Genomic DNA, 10,322 nt, shown 5'->3' on the forward strand with positions numbered 1-10,322 from the left:
ATCTACATGGTATCAGAGGTGAAGACATTATAGAAGTGAAGAATTATGGAGATCTAGCTCAGGGAAGATCTAGAAGACCCTATGTGTAGACTTCTTAATGGAGCTAGAAGGCTGCTAGTGGGAAGATCAGTGAGCCAATTTTTAGTGACACAAAAGGAGTTGTGATAATTGATATTGGCAAATTGAGGTGTAGGATTTTTTTGGGCGGCGAGTTTGCAGAGAAGATATGAAAAAATTTATTGATTTTTTTCAAAAACAAATAGAAGATTTTGATTCCTTGTGAAAAAATACCCAAATTCAGAAAGCAAATCATTCGAAATGGAGTTTGGATGAGGGAGATATCATCGATTTAAAATCAACTCATTTTTCAAAAAAAATTGTGACAGCGAGACAAGTGAAACAAATCAGTGTGTGAATCAAGAACCTATATGCACTTAAGTTACAAGATGCATGCAAATCCTTGAGGAGAAAGGCAAAGGTTAGAGACTTGGTGGTTGAGAGGGAGCATGAATTACCTCTCAACATGCAGCCTCAAATGCAACGTATGGAGTAGCCTCAGAAGCAGTCTCATAAAGTTGTGGAGCAACCACAATTAGAGAAGAAAAGAGGAGATTGAGTGGAGAGATCCACTCAAGAAGAGAAGAAGCAACCTCATAAAGTTGTGGAGCAGCCACAATTAGAGAAGTAGAGAGGAGGCCAAGTGGAGACATCCACTCAAGTAGAGACCTCTAGTAGGGGGAATTTCGAACCAAGTGAGAAGAGGGAGAATATGTAGCCATACCTCCAGGTATGAGGTGGGGCGATGTGAAGTGATAGTCCCAAGAGGGCTTAAATTGGGCAGGGTCCATTGAGAGGTTTTGTCTCATGGATCATACCTTGCTATGAGAGCCCAAAATACATAGTAGCAGGAGGAATCATTGACAGTTGTTGCAGTTAGAGATCAGAGTGATAGAGCCTAAAGAATTCAGATACTGAAGAGTGCAAAGAAGAGTTGAAAACAATGCAGAAAGGCAGAGTCAACAGAAGCACAAATTTTTCAGTCGATGAAGGAAATGCTAGTAGCAGCGAGATAATTTGATGACATATGCATCATACTGATTCAGGTTGGATTCTTTTTCAGTTTCAGGAGTTGTTGTAGCAACAAAACTAGAGAGAAGTGTTGCATGCAGAACATTCCAAAGGTTTAGGATCGGGATAGAGTTGAATTCCTTTCTTGTTGAGAGGGAGTGTTGAAAATAGAAACAAGAAATGTTAAAAATAACATCTAGAAATTCCAATTTAATTTGTCCTTGAATTAAATTGTAATTCTTTTCTCATAACAACTTGTAATAGTTAACTAAGTTAAGTTGACTTAGTTAGCTTAGGAAATTCGAGTTGGAAGTCTATCTGGAGTCATGTAAGTGTGATCCCTAAGTTTTAGGGGTCCATATTGAGTTTATTGGAGTTGTAATTAGATAACTCAGTTTGACTAAGTTATAGTCAATTAAACTAGTTCTAATTGTTGGAGGAACTAGTAGAGGTCTAGTAGTGAGTTGGTGCACTAGTGCATCCTCAGTGTTACTCTAGCTAACTGGAGATTCACTCAAGAGAAATTCATTCATGTCAATTCATAAGAAGACCCAATTGAGATTAGAGTTCAGGGACAATGTCCTATCAGTTGTATAATTTTCCGAGTTGTATAGATGGTGCATGCAATCAGTTGAGGACCTCAGTTTGGATTTTGCAGTTATGGAAGAAGAATTTCCTCATTAAATAGAGGCTAATTCTTCTAGGAATTGTGCAAGGAAATAGGGTCTTGGCAGGCATCCAGGAATTGTTCTAGTGAGAACAAACAATATATTTTCTTCTTGGATTTCTGATCAATGCAATATAGATAGTCGGTTTTTTGAGAAGTTGCTTTCCCCAAAGAAATATTGTGTTATGTTTCATTGATTATCTTCCTCTTGTTGATTATTATTTTAGTCGATCAATTTTGGTTTCCGCTGAAGAGTAGAGTAGATTATTGTCTTTTGTTCTAGCATATAACATAAGTTGTTGAATCTATAGTAAAAATCTACATTTATCATCTAGAATTTTACCCAAATTTTTACCTCTTTGTCGCAAATAAATATGTACAAATGATGTTTCTTTATATCTTACAGAACAACATTTTAGAACTTTAGTGATAGGTTCTAAAAAAAATGTGCAACTCTTTATACCACATTTGGTGAAGCTTTCATAGCTATCCAACTTAAGCATTAATTTTGTATTGTATCTGGTGAATCATTACTTGATGATTCAATCAAGTCTTGTCTAAATTTTGCATACTTCACTTGACAAGAAACTATTTTACTTCATTTTCTCCAATATCCTCGACTTGGAAGTTGAGGTCACTATCATTGTGAGAATAGAAATTAGCAATTATTCCTAATTTCTTTGGTTCGATTCCATCTATGCATCCAAATAGATACATATTAGGAAACATATTTATGAAAGTTTTTATCTAAACATACCAATCTTGCATAAACTCAAATATGTTGGATGCATTGTATTTTCTAATGATTTCAAATACACAAGTAGAAGGTGTTCTTGAAACTGCAATTTGACTTGAATACTTTTATGCTTCTTAGAGGACAATTGTAACGTTTTTCTTTCTTTGGGGCTAAGAGATTATGAAAAAAATAATAAAATAAGTATTAACATGAGTGAAAATGAAATTCTAATTTCAAACATTGTCATATAGTGTTTTATTAAAATTTAATGGGACCAACTAATCTAACCATTTCTAAGGGAGTATAAATACTATATAAAACCACCATACCAAATGAAGGAGACATTGTTTGTGTATCATTTTTTTTATTCACTTCACTGTTTTACTTGGAATTTATGATACATTCAATTCCACTGTTTCTGAAAATAATTGTAAAAAACATGAAATACCAAATATTAATAAAAAAACTTAAAATACATTGTATGCATTTACATGCACAAGAACAAAGAAGCGCATGTATTATGAAAACTTATTACCCACATGATGATATATTGAAATTCATCTAGTTTGTAACTACATAACAAAATATCATCTAACTATTTTGTAAATGAGCAAGAATTAGATTTGAAAATGGGATACTAGCTTCAGGAGACTTGTGTTGTGTCATATTTGCATTCTTCTTTTTCCTTGATTATTTCTTTGGAATCTTAGTTGTAGCATCATTCTTAGAATTTGAAAAAATTTGTAGAGAAACATATGATAATTCAAAACTAATTAAAAAAATCATAAGTTAAAAAAATTATGAAATCGTATTCTACAACGTTGAATTTCACACATATGCATAATAATGAGGAATTTAAAACTATATGCAAGCTCACTGCAAGAAAATGATAGCTCAAACTTTATTTCTCAACATTCATTTATTTTCATAATTCCTAACCCTTTGAAGAAAAGTATAAACAAATGACTTCTCTAGTAGATGTTTCCTTTGAATTTTCCTTGGCCTTGTAGTCCATGATTTCTAAAAATAAAAGTAAGAAAGTATTACCAAATTTTCTAACTATTGAATAAAATATGAATTATAAATACTATCATTACTTTTGCCACTATATTTGTATTAAAATGAGCAAGATGTGGCTATGCGTAAACCCGACCTGTGCCTCTCAGTCTCTGCACTGGCCCAGAGAGCTGACACATTCACTGCGTGGGCTCATCTCGGCTACTGCATGACCTCCTGCTGGCTCAGAAAGATGACACAGGCACTGTGTGGGCTTCTGTTTCACTCCTCCTACACTACGTCACCCCTTTAGTTGCTTCTCTGGCTCTGTAACAACATTGTCACTCGGGACAATTGGATCTCTACAAAAGATCTGCTGGATCTTCTTGGCTTATGGCTTCAGTGTCCTATGATTTGCAATCCCTCTGATACCATGTGAAGTTTTTTGAATCTAGAAACATAAATCCTATTGCAGTGACTGGTTTAACATCTCCTACTTGTTATTTCATTCAACAAGTTATTTAATTACATAAACATTGATGTAAACACTACTCCAATCTATACTAATATACAGATCATCAACTGAAGCAATAATTCAGACACACACACAGGGGACACAATTATTTTTGGATAATACATCCTAAGAAAAACCCAACTTGGGAAAACCAGTGCAGCAGATAGAGGGCTTTATATTATTAAGCAAGTAGAATCTGCATACAACAGGTTGCCTCTCATACCAGAAAACCTTACAGAGAAATCACAAAAGCAAGAAATACATATGAGGGTTTACCTTGTTCCCAAGCCCCGACTGATCCGGTGAGAGATCTAGCACCCTCCCAGCATGTGCAGTTCCTATGCAATCATTGTGTGGGCCTATGTCCTATGCAATCATTGCGTGGGCCTGTGGGTTGGATCAATCAGTTGGATGAAGCTTGTCGTTCAGCCCTCTCAGCTCAGAACTTCATTTCCCCAAAAAAATCTCAGACTATAGATGACACTCTGCACTACCACTGCATGATCCCCTCCTGGACTATGTAAGCTCTACATGAGCCCCTCCTGGGATACGTAGGCCTCTGCACTGTCTTCATGTCGCTCAAGTTTCCTCTCTGCCACGTACTCGTTGGCTCATAAATTAATTTACGATCCAAATCTCTACTTCTACCCCTCTCACTGCAACAGATCACTGGCTTGATTGTCTCATCAAATCGAGCCCCAGAAAATCGAACTGATTGATCAATATGGTCACTTGGTGTATCTCCAACTGACCCTCAAGCCTCCTCTTATACTTTTCTTGTTGATAGATCAACGGTCGAGATTAAGTCTCTAATCAAGGACTAAGATTAAATTAGACTCGATCCTCATCTCTTAGAAGCTTCTCACCCATATTTTCATTAATACCCATTAATATTTTAATTTTCCTAAGTTTAGAATTAGGAACCCCATTAAAAATATTAATTGTTTTAATAAAATACAATCCGAGTTGAATTTCTCCAAATGATTTATGGGTCTTGGAGATCTCATGTGTTCTAGCCCCTCCAAAAAAATTTGGAGCTAGAGCACAGCCGATGCTACCCAAAATCAACACTCCCTCTTAGAAAGGAATGTGCTCTAGTAATACTTCCCAGCAGAAGTATCACACTGATCCATGACATTGGTCCTCTACACTGTTGATGCTTGGCCTTCTGCCCCTCATCCAATGTGATGTTGCAACATGTATTGCTTCCCATGACACTGCCACTGTCACTACTACATCTGTACTGCATCCCCCTCTCAATATGTTGCATCATGCTACCCATAGCACTGACACTGCTAACTGCTGCATTGCAACTCAGTTGGTAAGAAGTAAGCAATTAAAAAGCCACCCAAAAGCTAACATGTTGGTCAGTTTGGATGCATCGTGATGTTGAAGCTACCTTTGGTGTTAATCTTGTTGAGAAATTGAAGGGCAATATAAATATTTGATTTCTCTTTAACTATGATAACTGCTTGAGATATTATTATTGTTTATATGAATTATTATATTCAAACAATTACCAAAACAATAAGATCTAAATACACAAGAACATAACATATTGGCAACAAGCCAGGGAAAAACCCTCTCCAAACGTGAGAGGAAAAACCCTTTGAACTCTTTCTTAAAGAATCTTTATTGAGAAATTAAATGACCCAAACATTGACTCAGAAATGCCTTAAACATCAAATCACAATACCTCCAAACATGTACCCATCCTCCTGGAGATATGAACAGTATATCTGGTCTGAGAAAAATGGATGTCAGTCAACAATATTGGATTGGGATAGGCTCTTCTAGCCCCATGATACCTTCGCACTTCATGTAGACCCATCACACACCTTAGTAGGCTATTGATCTGAGATTTGTGATGCCAATGTAATGATTGTTCTAGGGCAGCAAGAACAGAAGTTTTTGTTTCAGAATGTGCGCATATATGCTAGGAGATTTAGGTCTCTTCTAGCCATACAATGACTTCAATTTATTCGGTAATGGCTTCCTTCATCCAACTCCAGCTCATATGGACCTTCAACCCAACAGTATACACAAGAACTGAGATACCCTAACCTGGATTAGAATGCCGCAATAGAGAACAGGCTTGTGGATGAGGGAACATACCTCCTCAACAAATGCGGTTATCCTCATCATCGACCCTTTCACTTTGCTTGTATTCACAAATGAGAAAAATGAAGTTCGTTGTATATTGAAGAGGTATCAATGCAATCCATATCTAGGATTGCTTCCTTATCATTGAGCCGACGTGATACTTTGACGTGATCCTTTTAGCCGATGCGATCCTTCATTTAGCTGACGTGATAATAAGATGTTTCCAAATTTATTCAAGTGTTTCCTTTGCATCAAATTTGTGGGTACATGTTGGAGTATTCATTGATGATCTAGAAGGAATTACATTCATTTACATTTACAAAAATAATACATGATTGTCTTCATTTTGTCTTGAGCTCTTTAATTATAACAAAAACATTTCTTTAAATAAAACAAAAATACATTAATGCAAAAATAATGAAGACCGATCCTAGTTACATTATTTTCAGCACTCCCTCTTAACTAGGGAGGTATTTATTCATACATGGTACATGGACATTCTCAATACAAGAGTTCTCATAAGCAAAGATTTGGATTAGTTATCCATCTGTTATAGCATCATTTCAACCAACATTGTTTCCATATAGCAAGTCCTTGACTAACAACTCTATCTCTCAAATAGATCAGAGCATACAATGTTGGCGAGACCAATTACTGATAGACACGCATCATCATTGTCTCTCTTAGGGTCATACCCACCCAGGTGTTCTCGGAGTATGCCCTACTAGGACTATTCTCATCTTGGGTTCCCAACCCTCAAGAATATCATTCCTCTTGCCCACTCTTGTCTTGGATGCCCGACCACATCCTCAAAGAGTGTCAAATGCCAAATAAATACATAATCCTCCATTATTTCTTCCAAACTAAAGACAAGAATGTCATGTCTAACTCTCCCTCTTAGCCAGGGATGAGTTCCAAGTTTCTCTTCACTCAAAAACTTTCTCGAGTTCCTTTACTCATAGGAACCTCCCAGAGCTCCCTATTACCCAGGGACTCTATCATTAGTACTTTATAGGGTCTTCTGGTTGACTGATGATCCAAGACTTCGATGTCATCAATTTCTTCATATTTAGGGTTCAGCCATCCATCACTTTCCTCCATCATGTCATCGCGGGAAGTATACTTCTTGGATTTACATCTAGGGCTTCCTTCCTAGGACCATCTATCTTCACCTTTCCTTCAACAATGATTTTTCTAGATCATGAGGTACATATTTGTGACATCCTTCACAACTCTTCTTACCATGGCCCTACACACATGCCCAAAATTTTCCAAGAGGTCAGACACCAAAAAAAAAATCACAAGTTACCTTTTGGTGATGGCCTTTTTCTAGTGACATCTCCTTGTAGGTATCAACATCCTATATACATGTTGAAACATCTCCTAATGATAAGGGTCTTCATCTTTTCAGACTTCCATCAGAGTATTTACATCATTTCGGGAGATTTCCTGGATAAGTCTTCCTTATGCTATAGATTTTGATTGCCTTCATCATGGTTGTATAATTCACGATCTCTTCCATCCTCACATCTTTCATTCCCAGGAGCTTTCAATCAAAGTTATTTAATTGTGATCAACTACCTCATACTTTATATGAGGACATATTATGTTGATTTCATCTAGTGCAGCTTAAGTCTTTCAGCATCCTTTCAGAGGAGGAGATCTTTTCCCTTTTGATCATTCTCGATCCATGTTACCTACAACCATATGACATGACATTACAATATTAAATAAATACAAGCATTCATACCTCATTATTCCTTCAATCTTCTTTCAACAACTTTATTGATTGAAAAGATATTCAATCCCTTGATCTACTTCATTTCTCATGTCATTGGATGATCATCTCATGAATTCCAAAAGTTGGATTTCTTGATGAAACACTTGCTGCATTTCCTAATTAGGGGATACTCTGCTGAGGTTTCCATCAAATAATATTCAAGATCTTTTATATCCCCATCTAGCAAATGCTTCCTTTGTCTTGTATGACTTATTCCTTTCCTTTAAAGTATAATGAGATTGCCAAGAGCTATGTCCTTCATGATTCCCATATGATTCTGCGATGCATATATGCAAGGAGTTTTAATAAGATCCTTTTGAGAGGGATACCATCTCACTCATACTGGAGATCTATTACTCCCTATTTCCTTTAGCTTCCTCTATCCTTCATATGATATGAACCCTTCTCCATAATATCCCATAGCACTAAATATTAGATATACTAAACTGTCTTGTTTGAGGGCCAAACTTCCCTTCTCATGCTTTAGTCCTTTAGCACTTCTGTCCACAACTTATCCTTTTTCCATTTTGCAGAGGTACCATAAGTTGTTATATGAGGAAGCTTCCTTTTTCCAAGGACACGTGACATATTGCTTATAAAGAGAAAATATATGATTGTCTTCTTATCATCTTACTTAGAGATCCCAATTGAGATCTCATGAAGATGACCTTATTTATTTCATTTTAGAGAGTACGTCTTCTATCATTTCAACTAGGTCAATGTTGCTCCATGACTGCAATCATCCGTGTTGCTCCTTCACCGAGATCACCATTGTTGCTTCTTCATTATGTCAACAAGGTCTATTGAGATCTTCATCATTACCTCACTGTTGAATTATTGATATCCTTATTTCCTTTGTATCATTGACAACATTATTACTGCATCATTACTGTTCTAGAGATTACCCCTGGGGTGATCTCTATACCTTCATCGAGAACATAATCTTCAAGAACAAGATTAGTTGCACCTTATTGTAGATTGAGATGATGTGTAGCATTATGAGATCATGATTCTTTGTCATCATTACTTTTGCAAGACTATGCCTATCATGATTATTACTACTCCCATTTAGCATAGCAATACTGCAACCCTTTATATTATATACAAACCTAGTCATTGTTCCTCGAGATGCTTGAGATGTGATTGTGATCACAGTCATCACCGAAACATAATTATGTCGAGTCACTATGCATGAATGATGTAGTATATGTATACATATGTCGAGACTTATCTATCCATAGGTGACTATGTATAAATGTCAAGATAATTTGTTGTAGTGAGAGCATCGATACACATGTATTCTAAGGATGCTAGGAGATAATATATACTTCACATTAATGTCATGACTGTAATGTATATTATGCACGAAGATTTCTGTGATTGTGCCTTTAATTTCACCAATTCCATCACTATGCTAGAATCTCCTTAGGGTATGTTGAGACCATTAGTCTTGCAATTGTGATATATCAGACAAATCCATATACCAAGAAGTGCCAAGACGTTATGACTGAGATTTCAAGATTGTCATTATAGAGTTTATGCTGAGAATGTATCTAGCCCAGATCTTAAGTTATAGTTACGTCCTCTTCCGAAATCAATCCTTGCAACCGAGATCTATCCATGACTTCACCTAGTACCCAACCGAGGTGCAGTCAAACCCTAGGAGTGAATTTGTTCCTTCATGCGAGATCTCATTTTCTTTATTGAGGATACCCAAGATCAGTTTCATATATTTGATACATGACTGTGCATAGGTAGAGATTATTATCACAGTATTCAAATCAATCCAAGTTACTATGGTTCAATAGGTCTAGGCTACTATGATGATGCCACCAAGATCTATATGACATAATAGCACTGCACCCTTGTCCGAAGTATTCACTGCTTCATTCATCCCTTCGTTTCACAAGTGCGCTGAGGGTATTTAGCCTAGGATACAATTCATTGATGCGTTATCTGAGATCTGGTCATGACTGCACCTAAAACCCTAGCCGAGGTGCAGTCGGATCTTGATTCAGATCTCTGCTCCATACATATCCGAAGCACTGTGATATTCCTTCATTTGATACCCAAAAACATTAATCTTCCTATGGTGCGGATCTCCTCCATGCCCATACGAAATTTTAGAGAGGAAGAATTGTGAGATTCATCTTGTGCCTTTTTTGCACTCACCCATGTCAACCATAGTCCAATGCTTTCCAACCGTTGCATGAGAGAGTTGATCTTCTTCATTCCCTTTATTGAACATCCCTCTGATACCATGTTGAGAAATTGAAGGGCAATATAAATATTTGATTTCTCTTTAACTATGACAATTTCTTGAGATATTATTATTGTTTATATGAATTATTATCTTCAAACAGTTACCAAAACAAGAATATCATAATACACAAGTACACAACATATTGGCAACAAGCCAAGGAAAAAACCTCTCCAATCGTGGGAGGAAAAACCCTTT

Source organism: Pinus tabuliformis, chromosome 5_2 (genome assembly GCF_031772625.1).
Source record: "Pinus tabuliformis cultivar Carrire ecotype Pingquan chromosome 5_2, CPIR1, whole genome shotgun sequence".
Taxonomy (NCBI): Eukaryota; Viridiplantae; Streptophyta; class Pinopsida; order Pinales; family Pinaceae; genus Pinus; species Pinus tabuliformis.